The following is a 15,441-nucleotide window of genomic DNA, read 5'->3' as shown; positions in this document are numbered from 1 at the left end:
GCCCTCCCTGCCCCTATTCCGCATATAGAAGCTGGCCTGGCAGTCAGCTGAATCTTCCTTTAATGCTGGAATCAAGTTAGCATCCCCCACCACAACCTTAAGGCAGCACACCAGCTTAGAGGACACAGAGCAGGCCGCGTGGCACACAGCTCTGTCGCCTGACGCCCTGTTGCTTCCTCACTGCTACGAAAAAGATTCTGCTCCCTGCCTGCTCAAACAAATGCTGCAGCCGTGCAGCAATGGTGCCACCAGGGTGCATCATGGGAAATGAGGGAGACATGCACACAAACAATGCTTGCTGGAGTCTTAACAAAGCTGCTGTGCTTAAAAACTAACTAACAAATGCAGAGCTCTTTAGCGCTCTGCAGGCAATATTTTGGAGAGCCTCACTTCTTACAAAACACAGGGACCTAGAGAAATGTAGAGATATATAGGGAATATAGCACAGCGGCACAAGAATTTGTGGGGTCCCCAATCCAACTTGGGGGTGGGGGGGTTGCTGACGTTGAGCTGTGGTTCAGGAAGGGGGAGACCCACAAATCACCCAAATTTGCCCCATTCAGCCCCCACCCTATTCAGATGTACACCCTTAACAGATACAAGATCAAAAGCACCCTGTGTTCATTTGTCTAGGAATTTTCCATTCTAGACCTGGCTATGGTTGCAAAGAAGTCTTATGAAAATGTTGCAGAGAAAACGATAAAGATGTGAAGGATGACCATCCCCCCGCCCCCGAGAATCTCTCAGCAGTGATTTATTGTTTTGACTTCGTGAGGTTTGCTTGAGCTGCTGCTTACTGTTTGGATTAACGCCAATGCTATATAGGAGGCACCTGTATGTGCACGAGAACCTCATGCCTCGCAGTATAGAATTTCTTTGGCTCTTTAAACCTGCGCAACTGCAAGCAGCCCACCAGCAAGCCAGTTATTATACAAGGCCTACAAATGCATGCAGATGGAAGAGAGGCCAGGGGTCACGAAGTTTCTAAGGCTGCTTTTAATAACCATGAGCTGCTGAAGAAACATCAAGGTACATCCAAAATGGGAGTTTTAAAGGAGGGGAGGGAAGTCAGCCTTAAAGAACCCAGGCCTGACTGTCCCTGTGTACCCAGTCCCCCAATGAGGACACGTGATGGGGAGTTTAGTTCTTTATGGGCAAAGCACTCAATTGCTTCAGCTCCTAAGGTGCAAGAATCGCAGGCTAAACAGCTCCTTCTTCACACTTGGCATCCAAACTGGACAGTTGGCGCAACAGTGCAACTACACCTGAATCAGCACACTTACACTCCCTCTTCTGACATAGTGTGCGCAAGGAAACAGCGACTTCTCCTGGGGGGCAGCTCCAGATGCTCCTGCCGCTTTTAGCCTCTGCTCATCCTTGGAGATAGTGGAGGAGAGGACAGAGGAGATCCCAACAGCTCAACTCTCTTTGTGACTTCCTGCAACTCTTCTTCCATCGCTTCTTCACTTGTCTCTCACTGCCTGGACTCTTCCTCTTTCCCCTGCTTCACAAGTAGCGCAGAACCCCATAAATCACTGGCCCTTCCACCTGTATCATCCTCCTGCCCCCTGCCTCTTCTGCCCACCTTTAGTACCCCTGCCTGTCCCTGACAGCACATCCTTTGGAGATCCATGGCTGCATCCCACTTTGCATTGTTGTCTGGGAGTTCCTGTGGCTCTTATAATGCTTAGAATGTGTCTAAAATTTTCCAGGTGCTCTGCATATGTTAAAAGATAAGCCATTCCCTGCTCCATGGGCTCATAGGCACAATTCAAAAGAGGGAAGCAAGCACTCAAGCAGCTGATGGATAAGGCCAGGCTGGTCTCCCCCAGGCCACAATGCTCCTCCTGGGAGGCAGAGGAGGTGCAGATTCCCATGGAACATAAGAAGGCTTGGTTAAGACATGGCAGAAGAAATGAGCCCAGGGAAGGGAAGGCTGGAAGATGGAAGATGGAGCAAGCTTGTTTTCTGCTCCAGAAGGTAAGACCTGGAACAATGGAGTCAAATTATGAGAAAGGAGATTTCAACTAAACATTAGGAAAAACTTTCTGACCACAGCAGCTGTTTGACCGTGGACTGTACTACCTTGGAAGGCAGAGGACTCTCACAATAAATTAAAAGTAAATTAAAAACTGGGACAAAATGGGGATGAAACACTTTTGGGATGAACACTATGTAGATGAATGAGCAGACTGTAACAAATGCTGGAGAAACCAACAGATACATGAAACTGAATGCTGGAAAAAGAAAGTCCTCGCTGGAAGCCACAGGAGGCGAGAGAGCCCTTGTGTTCAGATCCTGCTTGTTTCTTATAGGCATCTAGTTGGCCACTGGCCTGATCCAGCAGGCTCTTCTTACATACTTATCTGTTTTGTGGGACTCAACATCAGCAAAAAAATGTGACATCTGTATCATTTCCTTGCCTCCTTCAACACACCACACTCCTTTCAGTTTTCTCCTCTCTCCTTCATTTATTTTTTTTTTTTTTAAGAAAAGCTTCTATAAATCTATAGCTTGAGCCAATGTCTGCTTTTTTGGTAGGGAACAGAGTATTCTTTTGCTGGCAATGCTACATGCTAAGGGAACTGGGGAGGAGGTGACATCAACTTAACCTTTCTTCTGAGCTAGGCGAACAAGCCAAGGCAATACAAGTGGGACCTTTGCAGAAAAGCTTGTGCAGCTGCAGAGCACAGACCTTTTCCTGGCCCCTCGGTATGAGGAGCTAGTTATTTTGCCTGCAAGGAAAGAAGCAAAAGGCCAACAATAGGAAGGTTTATAATATGTCCCAGTCTCTCTGCTGGGGAAAAAAAAAAATCCCCCCTATCCCTTTTGAAAATGTGCTTGCTTTTCATCCTCCTCTGCTCCTCATCACCCCCCGGGCAGCAGGGTTACCAAGCACTGTATGGACTTCATTAAATCTTTCTCCATGTGCCCATCTCCAAAAGAACCCAGGAAAAGATAAAGCCGAGCAATAGAATGAAAACCTTTATCTGATTCTTATTGGTGGGCATCTCATTTAGATGCCTTGCTTGCGTCTGAATGCCAGGTAAAAATCCCGTCACCCAGAACAAAAGCGCTCCTCCCTTAAGCATGCATAATAACCAAAGATGAAAATCAGTCATTTGCGTGGAGCAGGAAATTTATTTCCCTTCCCTTTCTGTTGAAAGGGCAAGACTGGGATGCATTCACTGGGATTTCAGTCCATCTCCATTGTGCAGGGGTGGACTTTGGTTCTATGGCACCCTGAGCAAGGCCAAAATTTGGTACACCCGTCCAGCCCTCGCACCATGCCAAAGACTTTCTGAGGTTCCAGAGGGCCATTTACTATGTGTGCTGTCATTCATAAAAAGAGAGCCAACATGATTTTGTTGTACCCTTTGCCACAGGACCCTCTTTCGTTGAGTTATCTTCTCTGCAATACCAGCTGCTCTAAAACCCCTGTCTATGAAAGAGATCTGGGACCTCTAATGATGTGCGATCTTCATAGCTCAAAAAATAACGGTAACATGGCTCCCTCTGGGTTTGGATTGACGGGCTGGCTTACGTCGCCTAACATATTATTGTTGGACAGCATTAGCTAGAATGATTATAAAGGAGGGCACTCCACCATACCACAATCCCGCTAACATTATGGAGAGAGCTTTTATGTATGTGTCATAGCTTGATATAGTACAATATCACCAGAAAGTTTTCTGTTGTTGGGTTTTTAAAAACCTCTTCCTAATAATTTGTTTCGGCCATTTAAGAGCACTGATTCACTGATGTTTTTGTTTTGTTTTTTAATCTGGCTTTTTAAATGCTGGGGTGTGCTTGACAAGTCAGCAGTAATGGTAAACCCTTTGTCTCACGAAAGCTGGAGATTACTTGCCCCTAGATGTTTCCGTAGGGAATTCAAATGTTGGATCCCCCCCCCCCATCTACTCCTGAAGCTGAATGAAATGCTGAGCAAGGCAACTAGTGATTTCTTTGCATTATTGGATCTGGTTTATTTTTCTCTGCAATTGTCTCCTGTCCTCAAAGCATCTCATTGTGAGTCGAGGACCCGCCACCCGCATAGGAGTACACAAAGACACATTATTTTAGGTTAATGGGCAAAATTAGGCCACAACATTTATTGGTTACAGCATGTGAGTAGTATTGGCTTAGGCATTGGATGAAACAGCAATACAAGACTCCCCGGGAGTCATATCAGGGTTAACAACCAATGGGAGGAGCTTGTTGATGCAAATACAACTGGAAGCTCCCCCATGATGTCACTGGGGGTCTTGCCATGGCCCTAGCCACCAGCAGGGCATCGGACAGGATCCACGACCGCCAGATTCCTTTAATGGAATACCCAAAAGAGGAGGGGTAGATGATGGCCCATACCCAATCCTCCAACACAGCACACATTCCAATGCCTAACCACCAATACCAGAAAGTTGTGATGAATTGCTACGAGGTAGGTGAAAAAACCAAGAGGCTGGTGCCAATTTGCCAAATGGATAAAAAAGTCCTACCAAGCCCCTTGGGCAACGAAGGTAACCAACCGAAGTCCATAGCAAGGTCAAAATGCAAAAGAAGCTGGCCTAAGAGGGAGGGAGGGCGGGAGATACAAAGAAAGCAGGAACAGACTGGGAGATGAGCGCTGCTGCAGCTGTTTAAATGCGGCTAGCTCCACCCACCAGCCGGCCCTATTGGTTGGCTGGAAGGCTTGGCCACGGCAGCAGAAGCAATCAGGAGCAGGGAGCTGAGTACGCCTCCCTGCCCCGCCCAGGTTGTGAGCGGGAAGCTGCTCCCGCTCACAACCCCTCCCCTCTGGGAGGAGGAGAGGCCTTATCTGTCCACATGAGAGATTATATATGAGAATAAATACTGCAGCAATGTGGAGGTTGAATTCAAGTGGCAAGTTTGGGTTTCCCACCATAAAATAAAATTACTGATTGCAGAAATAAACAGGTTTATTTGCATCGCTTAAAAGTATTTCATCCACACAGATTGTTAAATGCTATCCTGCACTTTTCCCAAAATTATAAGAGACCTACAAAGTATTTGAACAAACCAATTGTCTGTAACAAGCACAAATGAGAAGTTTTTATACAGTCTTGGAAGAGCCGGTCCCGGTTGGTGTAGATGGACCAGGGGTCTGATTTCCTATCAGAACTCTCCTGTGTGCCTAGCTCACAATCAGAGATTTGAGAACCTTAGAAGTTCTGCTTTCTCATTTATTTCAAATGAAAATATAAGTTGCTTGACTGATGGGTTCACTGCAATGGTAGAATGCTTTGCTATGTTTTTAGGACTGAGATGCAAAGAGCCTCTTAGACAGTACCCGTAATACTTTTGTACATACACGAAATGTCTCCTCATTTTTTCTTTCTGGTCAAATATGGATAGAAGAAGGCTATTATGTTCATGTTCTGCTTGTGGGCTTCACACAGGGATCTGGTAAATCACCATGAGAATAGAATGCTGGATTAAACTGATCTTTTGTCTAATCCAACAGGACTGGATTGTCTTCTCATGAACTAAAGCAAGAAGGCTCCGGTTGCAAGATGGAAGGTAAGAGAGCCCAAAGTATGTAAAAGCTTCTTGCAAAGTATTTTGGATCCTAGCCTAACTCAGAAGGGAAAATCTGGGTTTGTGTCCAAGAAAAACAGAAAATTACACCACAAATGTCTTTTTAATATCACTTTTTCTTTTTTTTTGCAAAACCACAAGCTTTAATTTGCTATTTGCTTTACTCAAGAGCTATTCAACATGTATCTTCCAAAACATCTTTTAATGATGATACATTTGGTTTAGATGATGTAGAACGTGGTGCCATACAATTTATCAAAAGCACCTATTATCACTCCAATGGAAATGGCCACCAGCTATATATCAGTTTAAAAACACTGCTAGGTTTTAGACTCTTCTTCATAAATATCACATTTGCCTGATATTTTAAAAGAATGGTGACTGATTTTACTTCCTCTTACTTTAAAGTTTGATGGTGGTTCTTTGTATTTTGTGCTCCTGCAGTTTATTGTTTTAGTTTTGTATTTTGGTTTTACGTTGCTTAAATGGTCTCCATTTTAAATTTTAAGCCTCTTTGGGGATATTATCAGGTGAAAATATTAGATGAGAAGTCTTCCAGATAAATACCATTCCATATTATTATGAGTGAGAGAATATCATCACCACCACCACCACGGCTGTACTTGTCTGTTGCCTTTCCATAGTTATAACCATGTTCAAGGTGGCTTACAACATGAAAGGATTTACATAATGACGAAAGTTGTCATAAACAAAGAAAAGTGATCAAAAAGTATGCATCAGTCTGATAGGCATGAATGGCATAATTTATATTAAACAGGCTTCAGAATGAGAATATGTTTTGTGTACGCTGGGATGATGCATAATTTCTTTTAATAGTGAACCTTGGGATGGTTGTCTGGCCTTCATTATGTAGACCAAACAGGCACCATCCTTGGAAAAGGGAAGCGTATGCATGCTTGTGAGAGCCCTGTCACTTGGTAAAAGACTTGGTAAAATAGATTCTCATGTGCAGGGCAGAGATCAAATCCACAAGTGTGGTGCCACTCAGATAAACTATCTTGTCAGAGCATGAGCCAGTTGCAAAACTGTAGACAGGGCTGGGTAGGTTTGTGCTGAGCTGATGGAGTAGGAGAAAGGAAGGAAGAGATAAGAAGAGATAGAGGAGAGGGAGTTCAAAAGCATTTTAGGAGTCTTGGCTTGAACAAATTTGTATATTCCAACGTATCTTTATTATCACTGTATAAATCAGGGTGTTGGCCTCTTTTTGTTGATAAGCCCAAGACATTTAACGTGATCATCTTCCATTTTCCAAAAGTGCATTAAGCTCCTTTGTTACTCATTTCTTGTATGATGGAGGTTGGGTAGAGTAATGACTTGGAGGAATTGCTGAGCAATTATTTAAAAGATCTGTGAGCTAATTATCTCCTTAGAATGTCCCAGACTGTGTGTCTGTTGAAGGAACCTTTAATTAATTGCAACCTATTGAAACTAGGAATGACTCTTCTGCATACAGGATCACTTCTAGCTTCTGAAGACAGTCTGTCCTCTCTGTCCTCCTCTTGGGAGAAAACATCTCAATAAATTAACTCAGTAGTACCACTTCATTAAATTTCACTTCTGTAGTAAGCCAGTCTGTAGCAGCATCTGAGCAGCACAAGGAGCCTGGGATGGACTGGCTATCCAGCACCCCTCCTGTCCTTTGCGAAAGCCACCAGTTTCATTACACGGCCCAGGTGAACATTTATGGAAGCAAAGCATCCACAAGACTGAACTGGAGAGATGGGAAGAGGTCCTTTGTGACCACAGTACAATTGTTGGTAGTTGTCCTGAGTAATCTGCACTAAGGGGAAAACGATGCAACAAATGACTGCTCCACCCCCCCACAAAGAAGTCACAAGAGTGTTGTCTGAACATAGTTGTCAACCTTCCCTTTTTTTGTGGGAAATTCCCTTATTCCAGCGACGTTTCCTGCTGCTTCCCGCTGCTATCCCGGATTGTTAGATATCCCATAGATTGTCCCCGGGACATGTGAGGCTGCTGATCCCTTATTTTCAAATCTGAAAGTTGACAGCTATGTGTCTGAATAATCACTTTTGGAAAGAGTGGGTGTTAATGGGAGGGTTTTGGTCTCCTGAGTACAGGCCTGAGGTTTCAACAAATGCAAAGCCTCACTTTTACATGTATGATTCCTCCCAGCCAGGCTCAGTAGCTAATTGCAATGAAGGAATTTGTTCTGCCTTTGTTCTATTTGCACTAACAGACTTCATATGAGTCATAAAGTCTGTTGCTCCAGAAAACCCTTTCCTTGGTGTAATTTCAATGGTGTACCATTGGCTCACAAGGCAGACTCAGAATGGCCATATGATACTGGTATTTTTAATTTTAATTTTAATTTTTAAAAGGGGAGACTGATGCCCTCATTTGCCCTGTGATACTGTGTGCTGATGCCAGGCCTAAGGTTAAACATTTCTGCCAACCTTTCTCTGGTGTCCGACATAAAATAATTCTGAAGGTGCTACTTGACCTTGGAATTTGCATTCAAGAAACTTTCACCCTAGACAGATGAGATCCGTCTAGCCTACAGAAAATTACTCTAAATTGTTGCTATTATGCTAGCGAGGCTTGAAATACTTTTGACCTGAGTGAATTGCTTGCTGAATGGCAACGACCAAAGATGGGAGCGGGAGGCAGGGGCACAGGGAGGAAGCAAAAACACCTGACTTTGAACACACCTGCCTTATGCAGTATGATTGAATTCTCATTTAGAGATAATATCTCTAGATTTGAAAGGTTTCATAGCCTGGCTATCTTTTGAGACTAATCTCCTTTGCTGGCAAACATGCTTCAGTCCTGTTGCACAACACATTGGAATATGTATTCTTAATTACAGGCCAATAACGCTTCGCCGTGAGTTGTGGGGAGGGCTCTTTCCCCTGCAAGCCCACTCTCCATCTTGGGCCTGGGGACGGGCCCCATACCCCACCTCAGCACTTAAGGCTCCAGGGAGGCCTCGGGACACTGCTGCTGCCGCTTTGCCGGTGAGTCTTGGGGAGGACCGCTCCCCCTGCAAGCCCATTCTCCATCTTGGGCCTGGGGGCGGGCCCCAGACTCCACCTCAGCATATAAGGCCCCTAGGAGGCCTCGGGACACTGCTGCTGCCGCTTCGCCGTGAGTTGTGGGGAGGGCTCTTTCCCCTGCAAGCCCACTCTCCATCTTGGGCCTGGGGACGGGCCCCATACCCCACCTCAGCACTTAAGGCTCCAGGGAGGCCTCGGGACACTGCTGCTGCCGCTTTGCCGGTGAGTCTTGGGGAGGACCGCTCCCCCTGCAAGCCCATTCTCCATCTTGGGCCTGGGGGCGGGCCCCAGACTCCACCTCAGCATATAAGGCCCCTAGGAGGCCTCGGGACACTGCTGCTGCCGCTTCGCCGTGAGTTGTGGGGAGGGCTCTTTCCCCTGCAAGCCCACTCTCCATCTTGGGCCTGGGGACGGGCCCCATACCCCACCTCAGCACTTAAGGCTCCAGGGAGGCCTCGGGACACTGCTGCTGCCGCTTTGCCGGTGAGTCTTGGGGAGGACCGCTCCCCCTGCAAGCCCATTCTCCATCTTGGGCCTGGGGGCGGGCCCCAGACTCCACCTCAGCATATAAGGCTCCCAGGAGGCCTCGGGACACTGCTGCTGCCGCTTTGCCGGTGAGTCTTGGGGAGGACCGCTCCCCCTGCAAGCCCATTCTCCATCTTGGGCCTGGGGGCGGGCCCCAGACTCCACCTCAGCATATAAGGCTCCCAGGAGGCCTCGGGACACTGCTGCTGCCGCTTCGCCGTGAGTTGTGGGGAGGGCTCTTTCCCCTGCAAGCCCACTTTACTAGGCCAGGGGGCGGGGCCCACATTCACCATCGCCACAACTGTAAGGACACTGGTGCTGCAGCAGCAAATGTTTAAAATGTTTTTATATATTTTTAAAGGGTTTTTAGTTTTTTACTTTGTTGTACCACCATAAACGGTGGTTTTTATCCATGTATTTTTACTTTGTTTTGTGTTATTTTGGGGTGGGGTGGGATGGTTGTTGAGTGGGGTGGGGATTGGTTTTGTTTTAGTGTAACTGTTTTGCCTGTTTGCTTGCTTTTATATTTTGTAAATCGAGGAGAGTATGAGGCTTGGGATTCCTACTGTGGAGGGGCGAGGGAGGTATGGCGGTGGGGGCAGATATTATAGGCGAAGGGGATCGAGATATGGATATGCTCGTACCCCTTCCAATCTGCGCCTCATCCCGAGGGACGAGGGTAGGGTGAGCAAGGATTACTCACCTCCGTCACTGGTGTTGTGCAATGCCAGGTCTATAGGCAACAAAACCGCCACCCTGCGAGATTTCTTCATCTCGCAGGGGGTCGACCTGGCTTGTGTGACGGAGACCTGGGTGCGCGAAGGGGATACTGTTACCCTACGACAGATGGCGCCCCCGGGTTTCTCCGTCCTCCACCAGTCACGGACTGTGGGCCGGGGGGGAGGGGTGGCATTATTAATCCGGGAAAATTGTTCTTTCAGGGCTCTACCATCGCCATCGATCCCCGGCATTGAATGTGTTGGCCTAGTGTGGGGCTCCGAGGTGAGCTTGGCTGTCTGGCTGGTGTACCGGCCACCTAGCGCACCAGCAGCCACCCTGTCAGGCCTGCTGGAGGCGGTGGCCGGCTGGGCCTTGGAGTTTCCTAACCTATTGGTATTGGGGGACTTCAACATCCATGCTGATGCCACTCCCTCCTCACAGGCTCTGGACCTGGTGTCTTCCATGGCGACACTAGGGCTCTCCCAGTTTGTTTCGGGCCCCACACATCAAGCAGGCCACACGCTGGATCTGATCTTTGGGGCCGGTATAGATGTGATCATGTTTCCTTCGATGAAGGTGCCATGGTCTGATCACTACGCTCTGAAAGCCAGGATTGATGTCCCACCCCCACCCCGCTTAGGTGGCGAGCCGATTTGGGCTCGCCCGCAGAGGCTGATGGACCCTGATAGATTCCGCCAAGCCTTGCGGGACCTTGCTCCCCCTGGCGACTCATTGACTGAGCTTGTTGAGGGCTGGAATACCCAGCTCCTGGCAGCCATCGATGAGATCGCACCTAAGCGCCCTCTGCGACCCCGCAGAAACCGGGCTCCCTGGTTTACCGAGGAGCTCCGGAAAATGAAGCGGGACCTCAGACGGCTAGAGCGAGTATGGCGGGGTGCCCGTGACGGAGCTTCAAGAACATCTTATAGGGTTTTTATGAAAACCTATGAGATGGCAGTGAAGGCCGCTAAGAAGTCCTACTTCTCGGCCTCCATTGCATCCGCTAGCTCTCGCCCGGCGCAATTATTTAGTATAATTCGGTCTTTAACATCCCTTGAAGGACAGCCAAATTTAAATAATAATTTGACACACAGCTGTGAGGCATTTGCGAGCTTCTTTGCGGAGAAGGTCCTGTCGCTCCGCCATGACCTCCCTGCCAATTTGGATACAATAAAGGAACTGGAGGCCCCTCGACTGTCCTCGGGTCCAGTATTGGACCACTTTGACCGGATATCCCCAGCCGATGTGGACAGACTCCTCCGAGCTGGAAAGCCCACTACTTGTCCTCTCGACCCGTGCCCGTCCTGGCTGATTAGAGCGTGTCCAGACGAGGTGCGGGCCCCCCTGGGGGATATCATCAATTTGTCCCTTGGCACCGGGACATTCCCAGGGGAACTGAAGGAGGCAGTGGTGCGCCCGCTCTTAAAGAAAACATCATTAGATCCCTTAGATCTATCCAATTACCGCCCGGTTTCGAATCTTCCATTCCTGGGTAAGGTGATTGAGAGAGCGGTTGCTGAACAGCTTGGTAGGTTCCTGGATGAAACATCGGCTCTGGATCCATTCCAGTCCGGCTTCCGCGCTGGTCATGGGACCGAGACGGCTCTGGTCGCCCTAACAGATGATCTCCGCAGGCAGCTGGATCAAGGCGGGTCGGGGCTGCTGATTCTTCTAGACCTGTCAGCAGCCTTCGACATGGTCGATCATGAACTCCTGGACCACCGCCTTGCCGACGTGGGGATCCAGGGCACAGTCCTTCAATGGCTGCGCTCGTTTCTCTCCGGTCGGGGACAGAGGGTGGCGCTTGGGGGGGAATTGTCATCCCGCCACTCCTTGGTGTGTGGAGTGCCCCAGGGTGCAATACTCTCCCCGATGCTTTTTAACATCTTTATGCGCCCCCTCGCCCAGCTTGTCCGGAGTTTTGGGCTGGGCTGCCATCAGTATGCTGATGACACCCAACTCTATCTGTTGATGGATGGCCACCCTGACTCGGCCCCAGACACACTGACCAGATGCTTGGAAGCTGTGGCTGGATGGTTACGTGGGAGCCGGTTGAAGTTAAATCCTTCGAAGACAGAGGTCCTCTGGCTGGGACGGGACGATATGGGATTGAGGGGGCAACTCCCATCTCTAGCGGGGGTGCAATTAGTGCCAGCACCGTCCGTTAAGAGTTTGGGTGTAATCTTCGACACCTCCCTCTCCATGGAGGCGCAGATTGCAGCTATAACAAAGGCGGCATTTTTTCATCTCCGCCAAGCTAAGCAGTTGGCTCCTTACCTCTCTCGCCCTGACCTAGCCACTGCGATCCATGCGACGGTCACCTCCAGACTGGATTATTGTAACTCGCTCTACGTGGGGCTGCCCCTGAGACTGACCCAGAAACTCCAGAGGGTGCAGAATGCCGCAGCGAGACTCCTTACAGGGTCTTCACTGCGAGATCACATTCAGCCGGTGCTATACCAGCTGCACTGGCTCCCGGTGGAGTACAGGATCAGGTTTAAGGTGCTGGTTTTAACCTTTAAAGCCCTATACGGCCTAGGACCCTCGTACCTACGGGACCGCCTCTCCTGGTATGCCCCACAGAGAAACCTACGCTCGTCAAATAAAAACATCCTGAAGGTCCCAGGCCTCAGAGAGGTTAGGCTGGCCTCAACTAGAGCCAGGGCTTTCTCGGCTGCGGCTCCAATCTGGTGGAACGCTCTGTCACAAGAGACTAGGGCCCTGCGGGACCTGACATCTTTCCGCAGAGCCTGCAAGACAGAGTTGTTCCACCAGGCCTTTGGTCAGGTCCCAGCCTGACTCCCTCCTCTGGCAACCTGCACAGAATTTTGCTCAACGGTTGCCATTAATTTGACTTTAATTAATTTTTATAATGGAATGTTTTTAGAATGTTTGATTATTTGATTGTTTGATTATTTAATTGTTGTTAGCCGCCCTGAGCCCGGCTTCGGCTGGGGAGGGCGGGATATAAATAAAATTTATTATTATTATTATTATTATTAATAATGTATTGGTGCCTCAAAAAGAAAGTACAGAGGCTTTTTGTGTGGTGCACATATGTCAACTGGTTGTTGTTGTTTAGTCGTTTAGTCGTGTCCAACTCTTCATGACCCCATGGACCAGAGCACGCCAGGCCCTCCTGTCTTCCACTGCTTCCCACAGTTTGGTCAGACTCATGTTAGTCGCTTCGAGAACACTGTCCAACCATCTCGTCCTCTGTCGTCCCCTTCTCCTTGTGCCCTCAATCTTTCCCAACATCAGGGTCTTTTCCAGGGAGTCTTCTCTTCTCATGAGGTGGCCAAAGTATTGGAGCCTCAACTTCACGATCTGTCCTTCTAGTGAGCACTCAGGGCTGATTTCCTTAAGAATGGAGAGGTTTGATCTTCTTGCAGTCCATGGGACTTTCAAGAGTCTCCTCCAACACCATAGCTCAACTAGTAAGCAGCTCTAATTACCCAAAGAGAGAGTGAATAGAAGGCAAGCCACTTTGCAAAAGCTAACTGAATTTTAGTAGCCAAATGCTTGTCTCACATGAGGTCCAGATAACACAGAGAGAAATTCTGTACATGTTTTCTCACAAGGGAAACTTAATTGTGTTCCATCTTCAGTGGTGCTTATCCCCAGATAACTGCATAATATGGCAACTACATGAATGATAAAATTCCTTGATTATATTTGTTTTACTTTGCATTTCAATTCTCCCCCCCCCCCATTTATTTTCTGAAATCCACCCAAAGACCTTTATGTTGGGGGGGGGGGGTGCATGCATGCAAATGTAATAAATGTCTTTGCACTTTATAAGTCACAGCTAAAAGTGTGAATACATTTCACTAAAAAGCATCATGTTCAAGGTGGTACCGGGAGACAAAAATGGCACGTCATATCAGTAATGATCCATGCCCATAAGGCTTGATGTTGTGGTCTTCATGAGATGTACATTTAGGTGTACACCTACTCACTCTATTAAACCACCTAGTTTGCAATAAGTTGTTATATATGTGTGCACTCATATTGACCATATGGCATCATTGGTGCATAGAGCCAAATTTCACTGTGAAGGGAACCCAGATCCTTTGTCAAAGGTGGCTTCTGTTCTTGCAGAATTCCTTGTCGTCTTCACTCTGTAGTCCTTTAGTAGAATTGAAGTCCATGGAACTTGTCTGCAGCCTATTGTAATTCTGTCTAAAGTATTAGAAACCATGTAGGATCTTGCTGCACTTTTACTTTAGTAAGCACACTACAATACTTGCAGGAATGAAGCTCTATTACTGTCTTCAGTCCTCCATCACTTTGATCTACTACTACTTATCTAGTTCCTTGCTGTATACAAAGCTGCTTAATGTAACATTATAACAGCTGATAAAATATTTTTTAGTTGATTGATCACCTGCCTTTTGTTTAAATAATTTTGCATACTACCAATGCATCAAAATTCTGCCTTTTTGTGACATTGAAGAAGAATAAGCCAAATTACCTCTTAAAAAGTGGAAGCTATCACTCACTACCTGATGGAAAGGGCACCTTCAATTTCTTCTTCTTCTTTTTTGGCCTGTTACAACTAACACAACTTCAGTTGCAGCCCTGCCAATTCAAATTGCCCTGATTATTTCTCTGAACTTTCAGTCATTCGGTCTACAGATTAAACCAATTCACTACCTGTTATAAGTCTTCGATGCAGTTTTGCAAAACGGAAAATACAGAACCCATTCTAGTCCTAATAGTGCACACATGTCTACTCAGAAGTATGCCCCACTGAGTTAAAATCGGGTCAGTCCCAGGTAAGTGTGTACAGGATTACCCCTTCTTTCATATTTTTTATTTATGAGAAACCGTAATCCAGTAACAATAAGAATAAGAAAGAATAAGGAATAAGAAAGGAAAACGTCCAATGTCAAGCTAAAGACAATGTGCATGTAGCAGCAACAAAGCATTAAGCACTTGATGAACCTGGAGATAACAGAACTTCTATTATTGTTGTTTTTCTTATTATCTTATGAAAAAAAACAGGCTCTGCTGGAAGGATCATAAGAATGAGAAATGGGACCCCATCTGATTCTTAACAGTTGATGAGATATAGGACCACTGCTGGAGGTTTAACGTTATAAGTAAGAGCTTGGATTACCGAGAAATGAGGCAAGGTTCAAACAAAAGATGATTCATTTGTCACGTATGCATCAGGTCATTGGTTTTGTGTTTTCAGCCTTTAGGCAAGAGACGGCATCAAGTAGCATTTAATTTTAGTGCTTCAGCTTTTTTTTTATCCCTTCAGTGGGAAGACTCGAGCAATAAATAACGTCAGTTTTTGACAACCACTGAATATCAGTGAACTTCAGAGGCTTGTAGCAGATAAGCCTCCTGACAAGCATTTGGAAACCTAGTAGAACATCAGTGTACTCTTGGCAAGTATAACTGCTTTCATTCAGAATGAAAGAAGATGCCCAGACTGGTTTTCTTGAAGCCTTCTAACCATGAACACATAGAAGCTGTGGCCCATAGTTGCTTCATGGAAGCAACAGCAGGGGTAGCCCCCAGAAGTAGCCAACATCTTAAGATGTTTTGGACCACAACTCCCATCAACTCATCATGGCCAATGGTCAGG

The 15,441-nt window shown here is 47.0% G+C and overlaps 1 long non-coding RNA gene across 1 annotated transcript in view; it reads left to right on the top strand.

The window, feature by feature from the left end:
• Positions 1–15,119, top strand: part of LOC310672420 — an 81,058-nt gene extending 65,939 nt beyond the window's left edge. The window contains exons 3-4 of the long non-coding RNA XR_014508560.1: positions 5,486–5,541; positions 14,850–15,119. This is a non-coding gene — a long non-coding RNA (uncharacterized lncRNA). The remainder of the gene's footprint in view (positions 1–5,485; positions 5,542–14,849) is intronic.
• The last annotated feature ends 322 nt before the right edge of the window (positions 15,120–15,441 follow it).

The sequence above is a fragment of the Podarcis tiliguerta genome, assembly GCF_965153285.1.
Source record: "Podarcis tiliguerta genome assembly, chromosome: 2".
Lineage (NCBI taxonomy): Eukaryota > Metazoa > Chordata > Lepidosauria > Squamata > Lacertidae > Podarcis > Podarcis tiliguerta.
This window is presented reverse-complemented; position numbering and strand designations above follow the sequence as displayed.